We start from the raw sequence: 27096 nt of genomic DNA on the forward strand, positions 1-27096 counted from the left end.
CTCAGCCATCCCCGGGTAGCGGGCAGGTGGCAGGGGAGGAGTAGAGAATGTCCCCCTACAATCTACACCCCTTCCACTGGCTAACACCCGTCCCAGGTGGGGCCTTGCCTGCCCACTGGAGTTCAAATTCAGATTGAAACCAACCGCTAGGCCATCCTCTTAAGACACTTAGCCTCTGAGTTTTTTTCATCCAGACAATGACCGGTCCGCACCCTGCACACCTCACCGAACTGTGAGAAAGACTTGAAAGAGCACGGGCTCCGAGGCTTTGAAGACAAAGTCTCTTAAATTCCTGTCCAGTTTCCCTGGTACCAAATACGGTACCTCTCTTTTCTACCGAGAATTAAACAGTTAAACATTAGAGTGGCTAACTCAGAGGCCTGACCAGTAATACTGAGGAGACATGCAGTAGCTCAATCAAAGATCAATGGGCTCACTTGGGTGAGAAAGTCGTAACCGAAGAGGTGGGGCTGGTGGCCCTGGGACAAGGGAAGGGGGGCCTCTGAGGAGGGACCCCATCCTTCCATCACCCTAGACATCCTGGACTCTTCCTTCCCTCCCACCCCACACCTCACCTTCAAAATATCTCCAGAGGGTGACCACTTGTAGTGGGATTGGAAGTGTCCCCCCAAATTTCACGTCAACCCATAACCTCAGAATGTGACCTTATTTGGAAATAGGGTCTTTGCAGGTACAATTAAGGGAAGGGGAGGCTGTGCTGGATTCGGGTGGGCCCTAAGCCCAATATCCGGTGCCTTTCAAAGAGGAGAGGGCACACAAAGGTACAGGAAGGAAGAAGGCCACATGGAGACAGGCAGAGACTGGAGGGATTCAGCCATAAACCAAGGAATGCCAAGGATCACCAGCAGCCACTGCGAGCTAGGAAGGATCTCTGCCTAGAGCCTTCAGGAGCATGGTCCTGCTGAGACAGACTTCTGGCCTCCAGAAAGGAGAGAAAATGAATTTCTGTTGTCTGAAGCCACTGTTTACATTGCTTTGTTACAGCAGCCAGAGGAGACGAATACACCACTTTTCAGCCCTGCACGGCGAGGGCCGTGGCTGGAGCCACCTCCGGCCTGGCCGGTGCAGTCATCTCTCCCGGCCCCCTTGCTTCCACCCTCAGCCCAGCGCAGCTGCCGGAGGGAGCCTGCCAACCCCAGGCTGGTCACGTCACACCTGCAGACAAACCCCTCCCTCCCGTCAGGGCCGCCACACTCAGGGCACCTTGGCCTTTGAGGTTGTAAGCCACCTGCTAGCTTATTCCCCCTCACAGCCCTCCCCACCCCACGCTCTGGCCAAGCAGGCCTGATGCTCCTCAGCCACGCCAGGCTCTCCCCACTCAGCACTTCTGAAGGGTTCTCCCCTCTGTCCAGAACCCTCCACCATCACTTACTCCCTCCAGCCCTTGCTCACATGTTGCCCTTCTCACGGGGCCTTCACGGCCCCACTTAACCTGCAAACCACATCCTCCACGGCACTCCCTCTTCCTTTCCTGGGCTTTTTTTCTTCCCCCCACAGCACTGAACATGTTTTTAAGATAGGGCAGCCTACTGAATATGCAGATTGAGGGAGAGGGCAAAGTATAAGTTCCCTGAAGGCAAGTGTTTTTCTCTTTTTTTCCCCCTCCTGGCCCTGAGGCATCACCGGCACCTAGAACAGGGTCTGGCACACAGGAAGTTCTCAAACATTTGATGAAGGAGTGGACAAAAGGTTAAGGGCAGGAGAGGAGGCTGACACCCAGGGGAAGCAGCAGCACCGAGCGCAGCCTGGCAAAAGCACTGATGCTGGGAAACGTTACTGGTGCAGGCCAGATGAACGGGAAGAGCCGGCCTCACAGCAGCACGCTTTGCAAGTCCTTGCAGGCGGGTGGAAAATGCTAGGCGTCCGGAAGCCCCTGCAGGCCCGTGATCAGGAGAACAAGAAGAAGAAAACAAAGCAGAATCTCTTGACCTCAGCATTATTGACATTTGGGGCTGGACAGTTATTTGGCGGGGGGGGGGGGGGGGGGGGGCTATCCTGTGCACTGTCCGAGGTTCAGCAGCATCCCTGGCCTCCACCCACCAGATGTCAGGAGCATCTCCCCCCTGCCCCCAGCCCAGCTGTGACAACCACAAATGTCTCCAGACATTGCCAAATGTCCCCGGCGCAGGAGGGAGGCAAAATCACCTCCCCCGAGAACCACGGAAATACGGAGCTTGGATGGCAGTATAACAAAGAGTGAACCCAGACCACACTACCCGTAAGGGCCAGGCAGGGAACAAACATAAGTGAGCTGGCCAGGTGCAAGGTAACAGAATGACAGGGACCCACCCTAGGGATCTACAAAGCACACGCTCCTTCTAAGAGGGGCAGCCACTGTCCTGCTCTGGCCAGCCCTTTGCCCTTGAGGCCCAGAAGGGCCAAATCGCTCCATTTTTTTTTTTTTCACGTGAAGGTGCCAATTCAGATTTTTACACTGAAATATGGCAAGTTTTAAAAATATAGTATGTGCTGCACAAAACACACCCGTAGGCCAGGTTTTGCCTGGAGGCCACAACTTTGCAATCTCTGGCACAGATTCTCTTGCAGGAGGTCAGCCACGAGGGGACAGCGGTCCACACTGGGCCTGTGAGCGTGGGGATAAAGAGAGGGCCCAATCCCAGAAACTTCAGGTGAAATCAGAGAAACACAGCATGACAACTTCCCAAATTTTACTAACACGCAGGCCTTTCCCACAAGGGCCAATGTAAGAGCCACAGACTTTGGAGAGTCTCTTAAAGATGAAAAGAAATCCAGGAAGTCCTTTCCTTAAATCTCGAAGGCACAGAAGCCTGTGCACACGTGATCCTGGACAAAGCCGAGGCCTCTACCTCTTTACACTGGTCAGCAACCAGCCCAGCCATCCAGGTAGACCTTTCCCTGTCAATCCAATCCACTGAAACCACCAGCCGAGGAGCAGCCAGATTGTGATCAACTTCTCCAGGTACTGGGCAACATGACTGTGCTGAATGAGAGTACTTCCTGCTGCCCCGAAAGGTGGAGCCACCGCCGGACTCCTACTCGTGATCATCTGGAGCTAGAAGGACCCCTACAGCGTCCTTCAAGCTGCTCTCTGTGATACAGACACCTGGGGCTCAGAAACTGTTAACGTAAGCATCTTGAGGCCTGCTGGAATCAGAGCTCAGGAAGGTCCACAGCCTCAAACCCACCACGTGTGCTCTGTGTTGTCTAGACACCACCTACCACCCCAGAGCAGAGTAACCAGGAGACGGATGCTCCCACCACACATACCATGGTGTTGGTCTCAAGGAAATGTGCCCCCATCTAATGTTAGACTGTGACAAAAAGCAACAAAGCTCTGAGTGACACCTGAATTTCTGGAAAGGCTTACTGGAAGGGGACGCCAGCTTTCATTGCCCCATCTATAAACCAGGGAGAGTGACTTCCTTCCAGCACCGTCATCTTCCCAGAGAAAGTTCTCCTATAAACAAAGCATGTGCATTATCGTAGTGAAGTAACACCATCCCCAGTGTCGTCCTCCATCAACAAGGGACACACAGGCTGCTGCCCACACGTTTGCATCGAATTCTCGTCATGGTCACTGGATGAAAGGTAAAACAGAGCCCCCTAATCTCACTTGCCACGCAATTTTGCTGGACATGAATAAAACAACAGACTCTCTGGCAGAGGACGGAGGAAGCTGGGGCAAGCAGGGGAACGGAGGGAGAGGGAGGAGGAAGGTGGACCCTGGAGGCGGCAGACTCTGGGGAATTGATGGCCAGGCCCCACGGAGCCTCACGAGACCCCACAGGCAAAGACTCCCTCCTCCGCCTTCCCTTCTCCACCCACAGGCGAGAGGCACCATCCATGGTGACTGGGTTGGAGATGCTCCAGCCTTCACAACCAAGCCTGATTCTCCCTTCACCCAACCTCCAAGTAGTGGCTGCAAAGAGACCCACATACGCACCCTAAAAACAGTCTGGACTGGGTCCCAAGGCACGGGAACACAGAGAACTCAAATGGTGCCAGAACCAGTGGGAACCATGGACTGGTCACCCCCAAATGTGTTAGATCGGGCCTCCCCGAACCGGGTTACCCTGATTTGTGAGCCGATTATTCATTCAGAGAAGAATCCGGGGTCTGAAGGCATCTCAATGACTTGGCCATGTGAAAACACTGTAAATCAAGCGGGCAGACACTTTGCAGACAGACTCCACATGAGTAGTTACAGAAGGAAGAGAGTGTTGGCTGTGCCCAATCCCAGCGCCCTGGAGTCATATGTGCCCCCGGAGCGTGGGCACGGGGAGTCCCTGCCTTCCTGCCCCCACCCCCAGCACATTCCCAGCCTCTACTGCTCCCTCAGACACCCGCCCATCTCTTGGAGAGGAGACACTCCTCGCCTCTCTCCCACATATGATTTCCTCATGTATCCAGTTTTAAGGAACAAACTTTTTTATGGAAAGAGGAGGAGAAAGTTCCCACATGCAGAAAATTCACACCCCGGGGAGGAATGAAGAGAGGGTCATTTAGCACTTGTTGAAAGAAGACAAGTACAAGAGCGATTACGAAGAGAAGAAAATGCTTTGTTGGCTATGAAAGTTAAACAGGAGGACCATCTCCCCATTACCACCCCGTCCTGCTCCTGCCCCCAGCCGGGAGGCAGCCCCTGGCCCCGCAGACCACACACTGGCGGACCCCAAGGTAGGGCAGGGCCTGGGAAGGGGAGAGAGCTCCCCTGGTAGTTTGCAAGAGCTCCACCTCTGGGAATGGATTTGATGTCAAGTGTCAGCACGTAAATTGCTATTGGCTTCTCAATAAGCAGCAGGAGTGAGCTAAGTGTTTCCCTGTATTGTGCGGGCTCTCACGGACTCAATACGGCAGTATTGACAGCACAATCACACCGTAATCCAGGCTCCACTAATACCTACACTTCCTCAATGAAAATACACTTTCCACTTGGACATCAGCCCATTAGCTTTGGGCTGGAATCTCCTGCCTCCCTCCTCCCCCCAACCACCCCTGGGCCCTGCGACTGGCATCTCGCCCCCGAACACCCTGGCCAATGTGAACATCCCAGCCAGCACACTGTCAGGGCCCAACCAAAAAGATAAACAGTCCGAGACCTCCAGGAAAAGGCCTGGACTCTCCATCTATAAATCACCAGTTGGGAAGGAAAGAAAAGTGATCCAAGTCTTTAAGGATAAAAATCTCAGCGGTCGCGGAGGAAAACTGATGGTCCCTTCCAAAGAAAAGATGTTCGCTCCGGGAAGATGCATGCCTTCAAGTCTGCAGAGTCCAAGAGACTCAAACTTCACCCAGCCCGACAGAAGAAGGAGACAAGGTACACAACCCCCAGAGAAGCTCTTGCGATCACACTGGGCACTAGGTCTGTATGAGGAAGAGCCCCACGGCCTAACAGCCTCAGGTAGGCTTACATTCCGGAGGGTCTGCTGACTTCGTGATAAGCGCTGTGCAAAATGCTAGCCATTTTCATCCACTTTCACTTGATTTCCCGAACACCCCAGAGCAGGCAAGGGGCAAGATTCTATTACACAGACCAGTGAAACAAGAGAAAGTGACTTACCCAAAGTCACACAACTAGTTGGCAGTCGGTCTGAGATTAGAACCTAGACTAGGCGTTGGTTCCCCTGTCAAGAGGCAGGTAAATGTTCTCGGCCCTGCGGGCCACGTGGCCTTTGCACTAGCTACTCAGCTCTGCCCACTGCCGCGTGAAAGCTGCCAGAGACAACACGGAAACGGACAAGCCTGGCTGTTCCCCGATAAAACCTGATTTTCACCAATTCTCGTATGTCACAAAATATCACTCTTCTTTTGAGCCCCCACACCACCACCACCACCACTTAAAAACATAAAAAACCATCCTGAGCTCACACACCATATAAAAACAGGCCTACGGGCAGTGGTCTGCCAATCCCCAACCACTGGGGGACTGGTCAATGTCTAGAGCTCCACAATGGCAAAAAAAATAAAAAATAAAAAATAAAGACAAATGGGGGCCATTCTCTAGCTTAGTGCAATTTTAACAATCAGTCCGGTCCAACTGCTTGCCATCAAACCCCAAACATAAACCCCAGCCCCCAGGTGTCCGACGGCAATACTGCCGCACACCCGTAACATGTGGATATAGTCTTAAGACTTAAGTAGAAACGCTGACTTTTTATGAGCGTTTCTGCACTAATTTCAAAGTCAAGAAACTTTCCACGAACACATGGCGCATGCCTGAGCCACTGCTGGGTTAATATGCTAACTGCACGAGGCATTCCCAAAAACCAGCATAGGAAGATTCCTTAAATACAGTGTTTGGGGGTAGGGGGGGAACGCGTTGACACCTGGCCCCTCCCTCACCGAGAGAGTTTGGGTCTGTGTTCAGTTTAAAAAAAAAAAAATCTGGCCAGAAAGGGGTTAATGCCCTTCCCGGACTGTGATCTGATAAATGGCTGTGCAGAAAGCAGGTTCCCTCACTTTGAGATATGATGTCACTAACCTTTATTGATCCACTATCAGAGAACTTTGCTTATCTCTCTCCCGTGATATACTGCCCCTCCTGCGCTCAACTAGTGTTTAATACACTGCCGGGTGCCCCGCACTCCTCATCGCTCAACACTATGGAGCGAGGCTGCCACAGGGGACAATATTTTATAGCCAGGCCTTGCCAGGACAGAAGACACCCTGCGACCGTGGGGAGGGAAAGACCCACTTGCCTCGGCCTTCCGGCTACAGGTCCCATGTGCACCTTGCCCGTGGGCCTGGGGACGACGCATGGGGCTGGGCCCGAGCTTCTCCTTCTGTTTCTTTTTTAAAGGAGCGCAGGCTCCAATACCCACTTCCTTCTACCGTGACGAGACAACTGTCAGCCCGACACATTCATGTGTTAGAACACAGGCACCTCCAAGTCAAACCTCCTATTTGAGAAACGAGCTTCCTGCGTTCCCTTTCCACAGTCGCAAGACTTCCGTCCGCCAGAAAGTGGAAAACACCGTCCATCAAGGTGCCAGACGGTCATTCAAGAAGAATCGTGCCAGAAAGGAGGCCGGAAAACAGACCCAGGTGTGGCCAGTCAGGCTCAGATTCCCAAAGGTAACAGGGTTCCGGGGCCAGGGGCAGCGGGATGCTGAAGCTGCCCCACACTGGACTCGGGGTTCTCCCCTCTCGCAACCCATATGCAAACTGTGAGGCTCAGCCAGCACCCCACCCATGGACCGGGGAGTCAGCGAGTGCCAACACAAAGGGGAAGACTATTACAGCTGAAGGCACGGAGCTGGAGTCAGAGCTGCTGCCTGCACCCGGTCCCATACCTAGCGCCTGAGAGGGGCTCCCCCCCTCCACGGAGACCCCAGCTGCCCCCGGAGGAGCCCTCGGACACACTAGCTCCTCCCCGCACCATCCCTGAGAACAGAGGCTGGGGCAGCCAGGAAAAGTCAGCACGCCCTTCCACTGCCCCAGGGCACCCAGAATTTGCCTAATTGAACATTAACAAGTTGCTACAATAAAGTTCCTCTGTTGTGAGCTAGAAACCTTTTCGGCAACAACAGAAGTCTTGTTACAAACTGCTCTCAAAGCCAGGCCTCAGCCTCGACAGGTGTGAACAAGATTTAAACACCTCCTACAACACAATGCAATCCAAACAAAGGGGAAAGTCAATCCCAACCTCCTGGGGTTTCTCCTTGTCTAACATCTTCACTCACTCAGACCAAGGGAGCCAAGGGAAGCGTGGAGAGGCTATCTCCAGCCGGAAGCAAGGAGACCTAACCCACCCTGAAGGAGATTTCCTTCACCACCTCAGGCATGCCGCCATCTTAGCGGCCCTCTGGCAGTTCTGCAAGGCCTGGGCTAAGAAGGGGAGGCCATTCAATGCCTCCTACCTGGTCCTGGGCCCCCATGCACCTTCCATTCTCCCCCCGCCAACTCAGCCAGCTGATGAACCCCCTGGCAAGCTTCCCACGTTACCTGAGCTCACCATCAACCCTCCCACTTGAGAGGTGAAGAGAGGGAGAAGACAGAGGAAGACCAGAAATACTCCCAGGGAACAGGGTCTACATTGTTCTTTCTAGTAAGTGGTATATAGGCACTTCCCAACACTTCCTTCCTCACAGTGCTGGAGAATGGGACTCCAGGGCTGAATGTTTTGTTTTTAAAAAAAAACTTTGAGGGATGCCTGCCTAACTCAGGCGGTACAGCACGTGATTCTTGATCCCAGTGTTGTGAATTCAAGCCCCATAGTGGGTGTGGAGCCTACTTAAAAAAAAAAAAAAAAAAAGTTGAATAACGCTCAAGGTAGAAACACATTGAAGTGTGTGTTGGACAAGGGAAAGAATTATCCCTCCCATTGATTTTTTTTTGCTCTGGAGTATTAGAACAGAGCATTTATCTGGAGATTTCTTCTCGAAGCCAACCACATAAATGGGACTTGAAAGGAGCTTATCAGAGGAACGATCTGCCCAAACCACCATGGCGGAAAGTGGGCATCCCGGTAGAGAACTCTATGAGCTCCACTGTTCCTGCAGGGACACCTTTAAGCTGTTGTTTGTTACTCAACTTCAAACCAGTAAGCAAGAGGCAGAGAGGGGAGTGACAACAGGGGCACCGTGGGCAAAAGTTACAATGGACAAAGCAATGGATTCTCTCTCCCGCTTTCCCCTACTCCAATGAGAATGCAGCATGCCTCCAGTCATTCATATCTTGGGCAGCCCCTCCGATCTCTTCTTTTCCACAAACTCTCAAGCGTTTCTTTTTAAGTGACAAACACAAATAACCCAGCTTTTAATTAAAACAAAACAAAACAAAAACTCCCATTTTCTCCCAGTGCGAGAGAAAAACTGTCAGTGAACAATGTTTAAAAGTGAGAGACAGGTGAGGCACCTGGCTGGCTCAGTCACAAGAGCATGCGATTCTTGATCTCGGGGTTGTGAGTTCAAGCCCCACACTGGGTGTAGAGACTACTTGAAAAAAATAAAACATTTCTTTAAAAGGTGAGAGCCGGAGACGGGTCACCTGGGTGGTTCAGTCGTTAAGTGTCTGCCTTCAGCTCAGGTCATGATCCCAGGGTGCTGGGATGGAGCCCAGCATCAGGCTCCCTGCTCAGCGGGAAGCCTGCTTCTCCCTCTCCTACTCCCCCTGCTTGTGTTCCCTCTCTCGCTCTGTCTCTGTCAAATAAATAAGTAAAACCTTAAAAAAATCTTAAAATCTTAAAAAAAATAAATAAAAAGTGAGACAGTCATAAAAGACACCAGGGTATCTCCAATAGCAGCTACTCTCAACTTTATCGCCAAACTTGGAGCAAATCCAAGGGTAAGAGCAGCCTTGCAGACTTGTTATAAGATGTACAGAACCACCTTGATGGAATTTGTTTTCCAGAAATTTTTTAGGAATGAACCTGTGGCATGAACACAGATCCCATACAAGGAGCTAAGCAGGTTCATTTTCCTCCACACTCCCCTTTCTAAAGCAAAGCAAACGCCCCCAACCCCATGGAAGGACAGCAGTCCCCTGGTAAAACAACAACAAAAAAGGTTCTAAGGCTCAAGTCCCCTTTCCAGGTAGCTGGGACGATGTAATTGGTGAGGCAGGAGATTAGAAATATCGGCAGCCTCTAAGTAAGACTTTAATTTACTGGCAGATCAATAGAGCCGGGGTTATATTGGCCAAGTGTCTACAGCTCTATTGACTCACGCAATGCCTCTTATCAATTTATCAGAAATCTGGAAGTCAGAAGATATTGTTTGAAGGGAAAAGAGAAAAAAAAAAAAAGAAGAAGAAGAAGAGACAGGGAGCGTGAGACAAGAGCCTAAGAAGTGAGAAACCAGGGTCTCCAATGACGAACTTGGTGCGAACAGTTTTATTACGGACGTGTCTCCTGGAAAGAAGGCCGACATGATGTAATTCAGAGTTCACTTGTCTACCCCCCCCCCCCCCCCCGCTTACACGGCTCCCTCAGTCTTCTCCTGCCATTGCATTATCCATAAGCCTTGCATTCTGGGGGATGAGAACCCTGCCAAAGCAGCGGGCTGTTTGTTTCCACAAGGAGCAGCTCCTTCCTTTGGGTTCCTGTCAAAGTTGTGGGTAATGCACATACGTATCCCCCAGACCTTTTTTTTTTTTTTTTTTTTTGGCATTCTAGTGCCTCTCCAGCTCCATCTTAGCCTTAGCCTCTCTTCCACAAACCCATACAAGATTTTAAGGAAAAAAGGAGATTTATCCCAGTGCCTCAACACTCTCGGGAGGTCAAGAAGGGTTTATCAGACTAACAATGGCACCTGATCTCAAAAACTATGAAGAAAATACGTTCAAGTTCTATAAACGGAAGTCATGCGCAAGTTTTCACAAATAACTAATCTTCATTTGAAAAGGGTTTTTGAAACATCCCAGGTAGCAGACCAAAAAAGGGGGGGGGGGTTACCATTAACGCTTCATCAAACCTCAATGCCCGTACCAATGGAAGGAAGGACATGAGAAGACAAAGTTCCTGAGTATTTCTATCAGACAACTCTAGGGAGCAGGTCATGAAGACATAGAGGATTTGGAGCAATCCAGTTATTGGGAGGCTGAAGGAAAAAAGCGATTTTACTTGGTTGGGAGGAACCACAACCTGCTTTTGACAATCCATTTTGGTTCCTGCCTCATACAACAAATTTCTGCTTAATTGCTGTTTTGCATTTCGTTGAGACATCGAGTAAACAGTACTTAAGTGTTTCCAGACAAAAACAATAACTCACTAATGACTAAGGCACTGCTAATTAAAATGCCCCTGTGATGGCATGACTGGACTCCGAGCCACCAGAGCGAACGGAGAGAACTGCCCAGGCCTTGAACGCATGATCCAGAAGGTGAATGAACCAAGGGATGATGCCCCCCTCCTTCCCCCGCAGGTTACAGTGGTCCTCTGGCTACAAAGAAGGGCGCCCTTGGGGGCGCCTGGGTGGCTCAGGCATTAAGCGTCTGCCCTGACGGGTCGGGTCATGATCCCAGGGTCCTGGGATGGGGCCCCGCGTCGGGCTCCCTGCTCCGCGGGAAGCCTGCTTCTCCCTCTCCCACTCCCCCTGCTTGTGTTCCCTCTCTGGCTGTGTCTCTGTCAAATAAATAAATAAAATCTTAAAGAAGAAGAAGAAGAAGAAAAAGAAAAAGAAGGGCACGCCTGACTGCGACCGGTCGGGGGAGGCGTGGAGGAAGAGCTGGGAGTGGGGAAGTGAGGGCACTGGTTTTTCAGAGGGAATGCCTGCTCCCTAACAGAACGTGCATTCCGGAAACTTGTGGGAAAAGTGACCCCGTGTGGCCCTCAACATTTTGAGTTCCCATGTTCCCCTGAGGAAAAAACCAAATACCAATGTCCCACCCTGGTAAGGGTGAAAGCAAAGAGATGTGCCACACTGACCAAACAGATCCTTCGCCACACTTCTTATTGGGGGGGGGGGTCTAAAAGCCTACGTTCCTAATTATCTTTTAAACAAGACAACAGGCAAAATGGAACAGAGGTATACTAAGCGACCTGGTCAGTGCTAAGGTCTTAGTTTAACCAAGGAGTCAAAATCCACGAGCACATCTGACAAACTAAGGGGCACACAGGAAACTTCTCTTTTCCTCCCCAAACAAGAAATCAAAATCACCAGACTCCTCCCTTCAACTTTCAACTTTCAGTCCTACAGATAGGGGCCTCCCAACATCACTCTTTAAATCAGAACCGAAGGAAAAGAACAAGGAGTCGGGCCCTAGTCCCGGCTGGGGCTTGCAGAGGGCTGTATCTTCCTCCTCGGGGCAGGTTAGGGACCTGCCCGTTAGCCCTGGGAGAGGGTGGGGAAAGTCACTGACACCGCAGGGGTCCAAAGCCCGTCTGCATTCAAGACACAGATCCTTTAGGGATATAAAATCGGAGAGGCTGAACTGTTTACAGTCACCTAAACGTTGAAGTGAACTAATCAGAGACCGAGTGGAGGGGCTTCCAGGCAGGGCAATGGCCAGACAGTCCTCGGTGCAGGGGGGAAGCTGGCGCAGGATGGGGAAAGGGGAGGAAGGCGGGCACTGTCGCTTCTCTGTCACTTCTCGGGGCTGAAGGCGAGGAGCAGGCCAGGCTTCCCTTTCCAGCCCCACTGCTCCCCCCCACCCGGGCCTGAGCCCCCCCTTGACCCCTCGCAGCCCATCTCGACTTCCTCCCCAAGGCCGTGGAAGGTTGGAGACAGCGGGACGGCACGGAGGGGGAGGGGAGGACTGCCACACTCAGCCCCCAGAACCCAGCACAGCCTTTTAAACCACCAGCTCAAGCCAGGGGACCATGCCCTCCGTGGAAAGGGAACCTGCGCCACCAGGTATCAGTTTGCCGCCCTCCCCCCAACAGGGTCCCCTGGAGCCCTGCGTGCACCTCCACACAGCCCATGGTGGCCTTCGAGGGAGGAGGACGCTGGAAGAGGGAGGGCCCTGCCAAGAGCGTGTGCGGAAAGGGGTTAAACTCCCCTCGTCTGGCGGAAGAAGAAACTTCCCTCTCCGTCCAGGCGGGGTGGGGGGCGCCTGGTGCGCAGCAACTACTGTCAGAGAAGTGCGTCCCAGGGGAGCCCACCCCCACCCCCGGGGGGCCAGGCCGACAGGAATTTGGAGCCGCTGGATATCCCGGCGCAAGGCCTGACCAGAGCCTGGAGAACAGGAACGGTTTCAACTTGACTGGGGAAGGGGGGGGGGGGGGTTCCTGGCACTCTTTTTAAATGCAGATTTGAACTTTTCACCCGGGGTCAGACAGCTGCGCTACTTCGTCCCCAGCAGAGGCCGGCGCCGGGGGCCACTCAACCTCACACTTTCACAGTTTTTTTTCCTGCCTGTCGAAGGAATCAGATACCTCCCTCCCTAAAACCCCCAAACCCACACCCGCCTCCCAGCTTACCGGGGGCACAAATCCCACCCTCGTCCCCCAGGAGGCCCCGGAATCATCGGAGGCTGGCTGTGTGCCCTGGGCACAGCGCTGCTGAAGGGAAACTGTGCTGATCCCGAGCATCAAGCTAAGGAATGCTAAGATCAATAGTGAGAAAACCCCAGTCCTTCACGGAGGCTCTGAGCGAAGATGCGTCCTCTGTGGGACTCGCCTTACCACTGCCCTGTTAGCAGAAGCCAGGGGGCAGCTGTCCCTGCTACTTTACTCGGAAGAGCTGTAAAGGCAGCAGGACCTAAGCCACCTAGCTTTGAGAAGAGGTCACTTCATAAACGAACAGGAGAAAAATATTAACAGCCTATTAAAAAAAAAAAAAAAAAGGTCCAGGGGCGCCTGGCTGGCTCAGTCAGTAGAGCATGCGACTCCTGATCTCAGGGTCGTGAGTTCAAGCCCCACACGGGGGGCGGGGGGAGTTTACTTAATTAATTAATCAGTTAATTAATAATTTTTTTAAAAAAAGAAGCTCTGTTCTCATTAAAAAAAAAAAAGTCTATAGACTGGGGATTCTTGTTTCTACCACATCGCTTATCCTCACGTGCAAGGTGGTTTCTGATTTTTCCTTATCACCCTCTGTCCCGCCCTTTCACCTCCTGCAACTAGAGATGTCCACCGGCCCCAGACTAGAGAAAAGAGTGTCCTGTGCATGGCGTTAAGATACTGTGAGAAATGAGAAATCCAAAATGAACACTAGGGGAAGAAAAGGAGAAGGGTGTTCTGGTTGGGACTGGTGACCTGGTCAACAGCAGCAGTTCCTGCACCTTACAGTTGGGCAGCACTGCAGACTCCAGAAGGAAGGTCCCTCCACACGACAAACCACACCTGCCAACCACACCTGCCCGGCACACTAGCCAGGAAGCCCGTGTGCCATGAGAGCGGAGAGTGCGAGGCTTACGCACTCATCCGAGGTCCTAGGTCCACACCCAGTCCTGCCACTGTCCAAAGCAGTAAGAGTGTTGTCCTCAACACACCCCCTCTCCCACCAGGGTCTGGCCCACCTTGCAGCCACTGCTGGGATTCTTTGTTTGGAAAGGCCTTCAAAACTGGCCGGATACCCCCGCTTTCCACCTGTACATCCAGGCGTGGGAAGCGATTTACAAAACGTTTGCACAACAACGTCCTAGTTTTGCCTCCTGAAACTGTGTGCAGTCGCAGCCTGTACCCCTGAGTTCCAGTAAATGGAAGCAGCTGGTCACAAGGGACCATGGGTGACTCAGCCCCATCAGTGGAATGCATTGGAGGAGACCAGAGCAGCATCCTAAGTTAGCCCTGCCCGGTCCAATAGGGAGCCACTAGCCCCTGTGGCTACCGAGCCTGCGAACTGTGGCTAGTCCTCGGGGGGGGGGGGGGGGGGGGGGGGGGGGGGGGACGTGCTGGAAGTAGGAAACACACAGGATTTTTTTTAAGAATGCAAAATGCCTCATTAATAGTTTTCTTTATCTTGATAATACGTTAAAATGACACCATTTCAGGTATACCGGGCTAAATAAAATATCAAAATTAATTTCACCACTTTCTTTCTAATTGTTTAAATGTGGCTACTGGAAAATTCGAAGTTACCCATGTGACTCGTACTGTGTTTCTATCTCGAACAGTGCTGTCCTAGAACCTCAGTCTCCCTTTCAGCTTCTGATTCAGCCAAGAGCTCAGTGTCCTTCAATATAACTGAGACAGAATTTTTCTAGTCTATTTTGAACATCCCCCTAAAGCTACAATGTACCGACTCCCAAGTGATACTTCTAATTGCCCCGAAAATTCTTAGTATCCAAATAACCCACTGCCCAACTGCAAGTATAAGTTAAGGAGAAAAAAAAAAAAAAAAAAAAGGTGGAAGGTCAGGTCGGGTGTCTATCAGAAGCTACACAAGGTCAGGGGCATGGTGCACCTCTTCCAAAACATCATCAATTACTTCTGAGACCAAAAGTGTGCTTTAAAAAATATTGATAAAAAGTTGTTTGTTGTGGTTTAATGCAAGGATTGCCTATGACAAGCCTTGCCTGATAATACTCCAGCTTGATTTCTTACTGTCAAAAGCGGAGCCCCCCCCCTTTTAATTGCCCTCCCCATCCCATGAAATATGCCCAGCAGGAGCCTGGTACCCACCCCCCTCCCCAGTATACAGACACTTTAAAATGGGGAGAGAAGGGGGAGGAGAAAGTGCCCATCCTACCACTAGGGATCACAGGCCAGTCTCATTTCTCCATGTAAATGAACTTTTTAGCCACCTCCTCAAAGAAGAAAAGCTGCACAGATGCGGAAGGCCCGTCCTGGGGCACACAATTACAGCCATTTGCATTCCTCCAGCAGCAGGATTAACACAGGAATGTGCTTTGCAGCTTTGTGGGGGGAAAAGGAGTTTAGGAAGAAAGGAATGGGGGGGTACTGCTCCCTGGTCTGTCCATCCGAAGCTCTAGGACACACTTCCACCTCTCTGAGAGTCAGAAAGTGGAAATAACTCCTGCTCAGGCTTTCTAAAGAGGGGGAGGTTGAAAAGGCCAGGGAGGGGGGAGCAGGCGGCGGGAGGCGGGAGGGAGGGGGGGCCGCGGGCATTAGGGGAACTGCCCCTCCTGGTGCTTTGATCCCCTCGGTCGCTAGGAGAAACCAACTTTTCTCCTTGGGTTAATCAAACCAAATTACTCAGGAATGTGGCAGGACAGGTCTGAGCTTCCAGGTCCCTTTGTCTTTGAGGATTTAAAATGAAAAAAAATAAATTTTTTAAAGCAGATGGCAGTGGCTTAGGGCATAGGTAATGTGAAAGTCTGAAGGAACCTGGGACCACATCCCCCACCCTCAAAACAAACAAACAAAAAAGATACCTGTAAACATTCTCCAATCTATCCATAATTAAGTTATTTTTGTAATTAAGTCCAAAACTCAGAAGAACTTCCCATTTTATCCTTTAACTGCCCCTCAAGAAAAGACTCTCCCCCACCCCACCCCACTATTCCTTGTCAAGCTGCAAATAAGAAACCACGCAGGGATTTAACAACACCCGAGTGCCACGACCCGGTTATAAAACGTATTATTAAAAGCAAAGTCTCCCGTAGCTGAAGAACATACTTTTTCCAAGCACAAAGCATGGGAGTATTCTGTGGTGCAAGGTGCTTCCTAGGGAATACTGGGGTAGGAAGGTGAGCAGCCAATTGCTGTTCCAATGCATCCATCGAATCAATGGTGGCTTTGTAAGCTTTGGGATCTCTTTAAACTAGAAGAAGGGCAGCGTTTAGGGACCCGCTCAATGTAGGGATGAGAGAGTACCATGCGTGACAGAAGACACCACTACGTATCTGCTGTCCAGAAAAAGCTAGGATCTCACCACCCAAAGGGATCCTGTCTGGTAGGAAGGTAGGAACGTGTGCTGGGTGTGCTGGACAGCCCAGAGACACTTTTTCAATAACTGGAGAGGCAACAGGAAAAGGCTGACCTCAGAGATGAAAGAAACCTAGGGGCTGGAGCTATATTAAGGCCTCCACACCTCCTCCCTAGCTCACACCTCTGGCGGGCTTGTGGCACTGTGGGAGGTGCGGCCTTACAATGCAACACCCCAGCTTACGTTGTTATTATTACAGACAGCTAAGAGTGAGGTGTCCCAAGGCACTTGGTAGCAGAAGTACAAACAGCTCCTTGTGCATTATAAAATGTCGCTCTGTTTCCCTGAGAAACATGATGAGCCCCCACTGTCCCCCTCCAAAAAAATGATAAACAGAGCACCAACCAGTTAAGCTACAGAGCCTGGACTCCACAGATAAAATGAGGCCAACACAGGCCTGACGACCAGCTCACCATAAATTGTAACTGGCCCCAGGCCTGCGATTATCTGGGAGGTTGCACTAAAGTAACTTTTAAAATACTCTTCATGTTATCTTCAGGCCCAGTCAAACACACACATACATCACCCGTCTTAGATCTCTGCCATTAGTGTTCCATTTAGACTTTCCAAAACAAGGTCATCCCAGTAGGCCCTTGCCCTGTTTCCGGTCACAGCTGCGGACTTTCACCCCCTTCTCCAACAAAAGGGGCCTTGTACACAAAATTAACCCGAACCATTAGTCTGTGCGGTGTGAGAGAGTACATTGAGCCCTCAGAATATTTACCCTCCTTCCAGGCCCAGCCCAGGGTACTGCCCAGAGGGCCTCCCCCACAGAGGGGAGGCTGGGGGAGCTTCCCCCAGAGATTAGAGGCCCAGCTCCCTCCACCTCACTCCATGCTCCTGCAGCTGTGCAGTCAAGGCCCTACTTTTCGGAGAATAAACATAAAGCCTTCATTTTTTTTTTTTTTTTTTTCTTTAAGAAAGAAGGAAAAAAACCTTCTCCCAGACTCAGTAGAACATGGCTTGATTTTAGGGCTGACAAGGGCTGGAATCATCCTAGATATTGCTGAGCTGTCCAATAGGGTAGCCACCACCAGAATCATGCCAGGGCTGAGCTGTCCAGTGGGGTAGCCACGAGCCACACATGGCTCCCGAGCGCTGGAAATGCAGCTGGTCCCAACTGCTGCAATGAGAGCGTCATGGCGATACTGTGGGTTGCATAAAATAGATGTATATGTTATATATTTCAAGAGTTTTTATTTCTAAGTAATCTCTATACCCAACGTGGGGCTCGAACTTACAACCCCGAGATCAAGACTCGCATGCTCTACCGACTGAGCCAGCCAGGCGTCCCGATTTTAGACTTCATTCCACTTTTTTTTTTTTTAACTTTTTATTAACATGACCGCTAGAAAACGTACCACTACATATAGGGCTTGGGTTCTATTTCTATGGGACAGGACTCCAGAGGACGAAAATGATAAAGCTTCAAACACGAGCCCATTACCATGCCCTAAAAGGAAAGGGTCTTATTTTTCAAATGCTAAAAAGACCAGAAAATTAAGCAAATGGCAACATCTGATATCTCTGGGTCAGAGGCTGGTCAACATGTCTAACTTGGAGGAAGAAGCAGGAATCTGCCATCTTTTTTATCCATGAAAAATAAATGTAATCTCTGTCCCAGTGGTTCTCAAGCTGGGGTGATTCTGCCTCCCCAGGAGACAGTGGGCAATTCCTGGAGACATTTTTGTCTGGGGGGGGTGGGATGTGTGTGCTGCTAAGTGGGGAGAAGTCAGGGATGTCCCCCAACAAAGAATTACCCAACCCCAAATGTCAACAGTGCTCACACATAAGCAGGAAGCAACTAGAGCCGAGATCCACTCGAGCACACTTCAATACTCAGGTTTCCAGGGCCAGGGGGCTGGAGGGGGCACCCCTTGGCAAAGTGGTTTCTCTGTATGCTCAGAAGTGGTAACAAGATTTAGTGGTATAAACAATGTGGGCACATGAAAATAATAATAATAGTAATAATGATGATGATGATGTTAAAACAATAGTCACTCTCTCACCAGACTGAGGACTGAGTCTCAAGGGTTGACAGGTCTGGGTAGCTCTGTTTTTCAAACTAGTAGGTAAAAAATGGGGTTTAAAATTCAGAGCATTGTGAGCCAGACTGCCCCGCACGGAAAGGGACACCACTCATGGAGGATTTCAACTGGGCCAGCCACTTGCATGCCCAGCCCTGAGGAGAGAGGTTCCAGTGACGGGCGACAGAGCAGCAAGGAGCTGAAATCAGACCTGCAGGGACAGGAAGGGGTCAGGGCAAGGGACGGAGGAGGCCAAGGCAGGAAGTGCGCAGGGATGAATGAGAACAGTCCCCTTCGCAGAGCCAGGCCGGGAGGCAGAGCAGGAAGGGGGGGGGTGGGGGGAGGCACATGATAATTAACTCAGCAAGTTGATAGTATTTGCATATAAATGCCTCCACAAATCACTACCAACAAGCCAGGACAAGTCAGGCCTATTAGCATATACAAGCCAGCCCGGGAAGTCCTCTCTAGGTGGGTCATTGAGTGGGCTGCTCACTTAGAAGGCCGCCTGCCAGCTTTCAGGGGGCAGGGTGGGGGGCACGTGAGGGGAGGGCTGGGGAGGATGAGGGCGCTGTGTCTATTTCACTCCTAAACACGTTGAGTTGCAGGATGTCAGAAAGAGCTGGCCTCATTCCCAGCCCGTAAGGGAAGAGCCGAAGAAACGCTGGACCTTTGAGTGTATTTCTTGCAGGGTACTGGGTAACAAAGGCTAGCAGAGGCCACCAGCCGCAACAAAAGAAACACAAAGGAAAAGCGTATGGGGATGGGCACTATCATTTGTGGTGAGGCTACTCAACATGCTAAGTGCTGTGAAGATGGTTCTTCTCCCGAACTGAATTCCCCCTACAGATGGGAAGCGTGTATTGTGCCCATTGTAGAGACGAAGGAAGTAAGGCTCGGAGAGGTTCAATGACTGGTCCACAGTCACACAGCTAGGGCAGACCAGGGCTGGGCTTCAGGTCTGGGACCCCGGCAGATGGGTACAGGCTAAAGCAGAGTGAAGAACAGGAGCTGGCTCCCCCAAAAAGTAGGCTTTGATTCACCTCTGCTTTTCCCACAAAACCGAGTGTGAACAAAAGAACCCCCCCTTATGAGGGCTGGTTCATAAGCCGCTCTCTGATCCTGAACTGACCTCTCCCCAGTTTTACTGTGTAATTCTCTCATTCTTTCAACCAATGAGGAAGACTGCACCTCCCTCCCATTAGACATTGGGGAGTCTGCACCAGGATTTCCTCTACTCGCCAACTTCTCCCCTGTCCGGACAATTGTGATAGCTTTCCCGGCAAGGACAAAATAAAGTGACGGTCCTTTCCCCAAATGCAGGGGTTCTCCACTTTCCCTAAAGACACCTCTACCTCTGGGTTTCATACCTGCTGCAGGAAAAACCAGCCTCAACTTCTTCTTTGAAAATGTCAGTGGTGGGGGTGGGGGTGGAGGTGGGGGTAGGCGGCATCTTTTTCACTACTGCCATCCTTTACCTGGAGCTACATTTTAGAAACCAGGTAGGCCCAGGTAACAAGTGTGTATACAGCCAGGTATAAGATTGACAGTCTTTATCAAAGCCTGTCCCCCTTGGCAATAATTATGTATCGAATATAAAAGTGACACCATTCAAGAACCTAGCAGAACAGAGGTGGTATTTAAAATCAGTCACTTCAAGGGATGCCTGGGTGGCTCAGTCGGTTGGGCGTCTGCCTTCAGCTCTGGTCATAATCTCAGGGTCATGGGATCGAGCCCCGTGTCCGGGCTCCCTGCTTGGCGGGGAGTCTGCTTCTCCCTCTCCCTCTGCCCCTCCTCCTGCTCTCACTCTCTGTCTCACTCAAATAAATAAAATCTTAAAAATAAATAAATAAAAATAGTAACAGTCACTTCAGCAGTGATCCACAGGCTTCTTAAGTGTCTAGAAGTCGACTTGACGCTTGAGCAAGGATGCAGATGTTCCATGGAGAAATACAGAGCTGTTACAAGGAAAGCAAAAACCACTCCCCCTACAAGCCAAATGTACATTAAGAACCAAGGCCCTGAGCCAAAGAGCATTTTAGGAAGCAGGGCCTGAAATGGTGGAAGAGGCTTGCATTGTTTCTTGAGCAGTTAAGAAAAATTGTTTAAAAAAAAAAAGAAAAAGAAGAAGGAAAAGTTGTTAAGAAGAAGGGAAAAAAGCACACACGTGTTTTTTAGCACATTTTCACTAGACAGAAAGATGTCAGGAAGAGAAAAGTTGTCCAAAACAGGCCACTCAGAGACCGTAAGTGTGGGAAGCAAATAAGTTCACGTCTACACATATGTACTTTTTATAGACTTACAAGAGTTTAAAACTCTTTTGAAAAGAGCTTTTTATACAGTGAAGGGAGACCTTCCAGATTTGAACAGGCACTTATATGACTTTGGGGGGGAAGGGGGGGGACTGCAGGGCTGAAATCAAGTATCAAATTAAACCCCTTGTCTTTTCTTCCCTCCGCTCATCTGACTCCAGCCTCTCGGCTAAAGAGATTCAAGTGAGAAGTCACACAGCTGCCTGTGGACCTGGCAGTTTAAGACCGAAAACAACAGAGATGCGCATTCAAATCCAGCTCAACCAGTAGACTCAGAAACATTTTTCTCCAGTCACACTCCTGGATGAAACTAGGCACAACCAAGACACCAGCAAAATTGTTTTTCCCGGCCCCCACCCCTCCAACCCCCCCACTCCTCCAACACCCCCCACCCTGCCCCCAATCTCCAAGAAGTTCAGCCCTTCTTACCCCTGAGGAAGTCTACACACTGTGTCCCCCCCCCCCCAGCCTATAAGCTGCCACCACGCCTTGGCCCCGATCACCCAAACACACAGCTCTTCTCTTCAGCTATCGCTCTCCCTCAACACACCCACACACGCTCTCTCCACACACACACACACACATTAACACCAACACACACTCTCTCACATACATGAAGTAGGGAGGTCTGAACAGTCACCAATTCCTGCCTCCAGAAGCATGAAGTGGCGGCGGGGGGTGGGGGGTGGGGGGTGAGTCTCACTCCCAGATCAAAGGTTTGTGCCCAAAATCACTTTCAGGACAGTGCGTGAAATCGGCAGCAGATGAAAATTCCACTGTCTTTTCACACAGCCGAACAGAGCCAGTTTTCCCAGTTCACAGTCTTCCTAACAGATGACTGGAGATATTCTGTAAATTCCCAAATGTTGCCCCAAAAGACCCACTTAAAAAAATTAAAGACAAGATAATCATTTAAGAAAGCCTTTAAGACCATTATGTGATTAGCAGAAGAGAAGGGGAGAGGGCTGTTGGCACTTCCCCAACTTTCCCAAGAGTGGTCTGCAAAGGGGTTTTCACGACTTCAGTCCCAAGTCAGCAATAGCCAGAGGGAGCAGGGGGTGGGAAGGGAGAGCATGCTCTGTCCACCGCACTCCCCCCTTCTAGGGAAGCCTGAGACCCACTTCAGGGGAGGGAAGACGATGGAAAAATCTCGGAGGCACAAAATTAAAGCATGAGCAGCTGAACCACCTAAACCCCCCCCCACACACACACACACCCCCCACCCCCCAGGACACAGGAGGACAGCTCCGGCTTCTCTGGAGGGGTGCACCAAACCCCCCAGGCATTAATCCTCGTGTTGACAAGACTGCGTGATGGCCCTCCGGTGGGAAGGGAGAAGGGCACACCCACAAGGCAGATTAAGCCGAGACATTTTACTCAGAGGCCCTGTCTGGGGTTAAAACCCACAAAACAGAAGTCTTACTCTGAAATGCAGCCAAATTTGTCACCTAGCAAACTTTTTCTGTCTCGTTTCCCATTTTTATTCACACCCCCTATCTTTGCAAAAGCAAGAAACTCCAGCAATTAAGGGTGAAAGAAGGAAAGAAAACACCAAAGGGAAAAAAAAAATCACCTCTCAAAGTTACAAATGAGAAGCGAAGGCACCTTCCTTGGGCAAAGAACTCTCTAGAAACACAGCCATCGCTGCTCGAACCACTCACTGCCTTGTCCTCACCACCCTGTCCCCTGCCCCAAAGAATGGAAACCCAGAAAACAAAACAAAACAAAAAACATTCACGTCGTCACACTGCTGGGAGGCTTCAGCACAAAGCTGCTGTCAGGTTCCCAGTTTTCTGTCCATACAGGAGACATTTACCACATTGGGGGGAGGGGAACCTCTAACATCTGACTGTCCTCTTTGAACATGTGCAAAGTGACAATCTGGCAGCCAACTTTAAATCATATAGAAAGGAAATATGACAGTTGTTGATTTTGTACTTTTCTCCTTAATCTGGATTTGAGAGGGACTTGCCAGTGAGCCAAGATTTTCGCCAGAGTTCCTCCCTCGGGGCAATTTGACTCAATCTTAGCTTCTGTATATTTCTCCATTTGAGCGGCCTAAGGACTCAGGACACTGTGCTTTGGACAGAAAAGGCACCCTTTCAAGTCTGATGGAGACTAGCTCCTGCAAAGGCATTCCCCTGCCTGGATTCTATTAACACCGGGTCCCCATTTCCCTTGACCGCAGTCTTGTAACGGAGGCAGAGGATGGCGGTTCTGGGCTATGCTGTGATTTCTAACGATCACCATTATGACCCAAGTTCTACACCAGAGCATTTGGATACCCTATGAAGTACACTGTAATGGAATCTGCCTTCCTGTTGTGCTTTTAGGGTAATGCCCCCATCCTGGTTAATTACACGAGACTTGGGAACCAGAGTAGGCCAACGGGCCCAAGCATTACAGAAATAGGCCAGGCTAAGAGCGAGCAACCATTTTAATAACCAATGAAAGCATAAACCACAGCACATACCATACTTGTTGAAGTTACCAAGTCAGGTACCTTATCCCTGTAAGGCTGGCAAGTGTGAGACACAGCTTGCAAGGTTCTTCAGGCACAAGAATCACTATCACTGTGATCTCTCCTAGAAGATGAGGCTTAAACCTTTCAGGTTAGGCAGCAAACCAGATATTCTAAAAGTGGGTGTAACAAGTCGCTTTCCCTTCTAGCAATGAGAGCAGTTCCCTACGCTTTTATAAAATGTTGCATAGTCACGTAAATGTTTATGTTTTAACATGAGGCTGTTGCAAGTCTACAATACAAATCATTTCTTAGCTAAGGGTCTGCTCTGGGCCCTCTAATATTTCCAGGCTCTCACAGTTAACACTTCAGAAGCACAAAAAAACAAAACAAAACAAAACAAAACAAAAAGCTCCAATGCCCAAGAGCACACACAGTGACAATAAGGACACACTCTCTCTGGATCCGACTTGTGACCAGAGCCGAGGGAATCAAGCTAAATCATCACCAGCCCCAGATGATACTTGGCTAGGATTCGGCAATCACATGTATTCTAACAAACTAACCGCCTGTGGGTCCCCCAAGGTGAGCCAGGCCTGTCCTGGGAGTGTCTAGTAATCATCATTTAAAGTCATAACGATGAAAACTAAAATCTCGCTTATTTTAGCTCCTTGCCACTGGGCAGTCCAATTGGCACTGAGTTTACAGGGCAGTTAAAGCCAATCTCAAAGCAGCAAGAAGGAAGGCACTTCACTGTCCTGTTGGAATGAGCCAAACAGAGGCCTGCGGAGAGCACTGTTTTGTTTGGGTCCTTTCCACCGTCCCTGAGTATTCATTTGTGCAAAAAAAGACGAAAGGAAGAAACCAAAATTAAAGTTTCAGGTGGTTGGGGAAGCAGCTCAGATTTTATTTTTTTTTAAATTTTTTAATTTTGGAAGAGTTACCAAGTGTTTCTCAATAGTTCCCTATCAATCAAATCTGTTTTCAGGAGAACTGGAAAACAGCAGCTCTATCCCAGAGAAAGTGCAGAGCTTCAAAAAGAGCTGGGAAAGGGAGGTGACCCATGTCAGAAAGACAGAAGGTCTCCAAGTCATTTAATTCCCTGTGATTCCAAAAGGGCTGATTTTAAAGTGTAAAAGTGCTTGCTTCTGCATCTGCCCCATGTTGTTAAATAACACTTGGGCAATTAAATAAAAGAGCAAAGTGTGACCCTAGCCCATTTTGAGAGGCACTTACACGCTCTCTGAAAACATGCTGGAAACTAAATGCAATCTCCTTAGTCCTGTAATTTAAGGATGGGGGAGAGGAAAGTTTCTCCTGGCCTTCATAGCCACACACACCCTCTGAAAGGGGGCTTCGCGGTCTCTGCAAAAGAGAATGAACAAAAATGCAGGTGCGCAAACATCCAGGTGTAGGCCTCTCTCCAAGGACTCCATTCTTGAAACCCTTCAATTATTTAGAACTGTGGCCTCCTGACTTCCCACACATCCCACCTCTGTTCCTTAATTGCTCGTCGAGTTCAGCGTGGGTAAGGAGAAGGATTTGGAATCTCGGGCAGCCTGTGGCTGTTGTGATAACGAGGAACAGGCCACATTCCGGCCCTGGCCTCTCTGGATCAGTTACCTTGGAAGGTGTATGCTTTCTCTCAATGCAGGCCTCTGCCCCAGCACTCGGGCTTCCTGCTCCAGCCCAGCCTCCTGGAACTCGGGATTTTTAGGGTTTCCCCTTGAAACCTATCCAGAAACCACAGCCATTAAAGAACATGAAGGTTTGACACCTCCTGAATTTAGGAATGAGGGGACTCGAGGGGCCAACTCTGCAAACTCGCACCTGCTGCTTGATGGCAAAGAAACAAAGTTCCCCAGCTAGTGGGAGCGAGCTTTAAATTATACTCTATTTATTTAGTGACTTGTCTCCAAGGATCTCAAAGCATGGGGTGAAATAAGATGACGTGTGACTTTCTCACTATCTACCTTCAAGGCTTAAGTTTGTTTTCCTTGCTTTGCCTTCATACATTCCACCAAGCAGGCCGGGCCCTAGGGAAAGGCCTTCTCCTGTGCCCAAGTGGGAGCCCTCTGATCTCTCTGAACTTATCTGTCAATGGCTTTTAGTGTCTTCCAGTCCTGTTAAATGACACAAACACGGGGTAGAGGCAGTGATGACCCTCCTGGATTCACCTGCTGATGGGTTTCATTTAAACCAGTTTACATGCTGGCACCACTAAGCCAGGCAATGACTGTGTTTTGCCATTCTTATAACACAGGTATGTCCAAAGCAGAAAAGACCATTTTCCAGAAAGTTCTTTTCCCTCTGTAAGTCTGCAATGATTACTTTTTTTTCCTGCTATTGACCTAACTTGGGCAATCTTTCTCCTTTAACAGGACAAACATCACAGTCTTCCTCTCCTCCACCCTCTCCCCACGGAAATGTTTTTCCAGAGTGCGAACAAACTAAAATTAGAGGGTGGGCAAGTGGATCTCCAAAAGGTGCCTTCCAGCTCCAAACCTGATTCTCCTTTAATTACTCCACAATAAGCACATTCTTCGCATTGTTTCAAACTGACCAGTGACTTCTCTTGTGCTGAAAAGGGTGCATTTTTAGGCGGAAGAACCCAAACTTTTATATGACACTAGCACTGCAAGTATTCAGAAGGCAGGAACTAATCCAAAAGCAAAATAAGGAAGGAAGGAAGGAAAGAGGGAAGGAAGGAAGGAAAGAAGGAGGGAGGGGGGAGGGAGAGAGGGAGGGAGGGGAGGAAAGATGGAAGGAGGAAGGGCTTTACTCTGTGCCCAGCAGAATTTAGACACTCTCACCCCAGGTAGCTTCCAATTGGAATCTACTAGTTCAAGTGCATCCAGCCTGCCCTTCCCCCACATGCCCCAAGAGAATGGGAAGTTCAGCCAAGACTTGCAGCACCTGCCCGCCGCTCTAGGCCGGCTGTGCGAACCGGGAGGGCTGGCCGTGGGGGAGGGGGGGCAGGGAGGCTCCACTCACCTGGCACAAAGGCTCCGCACACCTCCAGAGGGAGGAGGCACTCGCAGGTCCGGGGGCCACGGCGCGCACCACAATGGGAAATTCCAGCGGCACCCGAGCCCCGAACTTAAGCACCCCAGGCGGCATTCTTCCCACCTCCCGCCGCCCCTGGGACTCCGAGGTGGCTATGGCTAGGTGCAGGGGGGCCGCAGGCAGGGGAGGGGGGCTCATGGTGGCGGCCGGGGGCTGGCGGTCACCCCTCCCCGGGGAGGGAGGGTCCCCCGGGCGCGCGGCGGGGATTCACCCACGGGGCGCGGCGCTCGCGTCCGGGTCCCCGGCCTGCCCGCCGCCGCCGGCTCGCCGCCCGCCCGCCCGGAATCGCTTTATGTAAATGAAGCTCAACTCGCAGTTTGCAGGCTCACCGCCCGGGGAAGGGGGGCGGGCGGGGCGGGGGGCCTTCGGGGATCCACATTACACAGCAACAAAGCGGAAGGTTAATTTGAAACTCACAGCCCCGCCGCCGCTCTGCTCTCCGGGCAAAGCCTGACATCTACAGTCGTGCCGGGCGCAGGCCGGGTATTCGGCGGCGGCCGCGGCCGCGCCCGCGGGGACACGGAGACAAACGGCCGCGCTCCAGGCACGGGCCTCTGGGCAGGCCGGGCCCCGCGCCCGGGTACGGGAGCCCTGGGCGGCTAAGCCTGCGCCGTCCTGGGAACCGGCCCGGCGGGAACAAAGCCCGGTCCTTCCCAGGCGCTGACCCCTCTCTCATCAAAAGTCAGGGGCCGGCCTAGAATCGGGCGAGAAGAAAGGGGCGCGCCCTCGGCCACAAAAAGGAGCCTGGGGCCTCAGAACCGGAGCCATGGGTCTCTGGGCCCCATCCACGTCACAGCCAGGCCACTCCAGCATGGGGACATTAGCCAATGTGGACAGGAATTTATTTGCAACACACACCCATCCTATTAACTGCTTTACAGAGCACTTCTGTTTTTCAGCTGCAGAAACTTAGAAAAACATCCCGGCTCTCCATTGAGAGTTTAAGGATAAGAGTT

The 27096-nt window shown here is 50.8% G+C and overlaps 1 protein-coding gene across 2 annotated transcripts in view; it reads right to left on the bottom strand.

Moving 5' to 3' along the window:
• Positions 1 to 26405, bottom strand: part of ZFHX3 (zinc finger homeobox 3) — a 233148-nt gene extending 206743 nt beyond the window's left edge. Inside the window, exons 1-2 of one of the 2 annotated variants that reach the window (XM_035724976.1) lie at positions 26080 to 26405; positions 772 to 782 (exon numbers count right to left, since the gene is read on the bottom strand). The gene's annotated coding sequence lies outside the window, so the exon portion shown is untranslated. Of the gene's footprint in view, positions 1 to 771; positions 783 to 26068 lie in introns of both variants that reach the window. The other variant, XM_027617570.2, reaches the window with a different exon arrangement.
• Between the last annotated feature and the right edge of the window lie 691 nt (positions 26406 to 27096).

Source organism: Zalophus californianus, chromosome 17, assembly GCF_009762305.2.
Source record: "Zalophus californianus isolate mZalCal1 chromosome 17, mZalCal1.pri.v2, whole genome shotgun sequence".
Lineage (NCBI taxonomy): Eukaryota > Metazoa > Chordata > Mammalia > Carnivora > Otariidae > Zalophus > Zalophus californianus.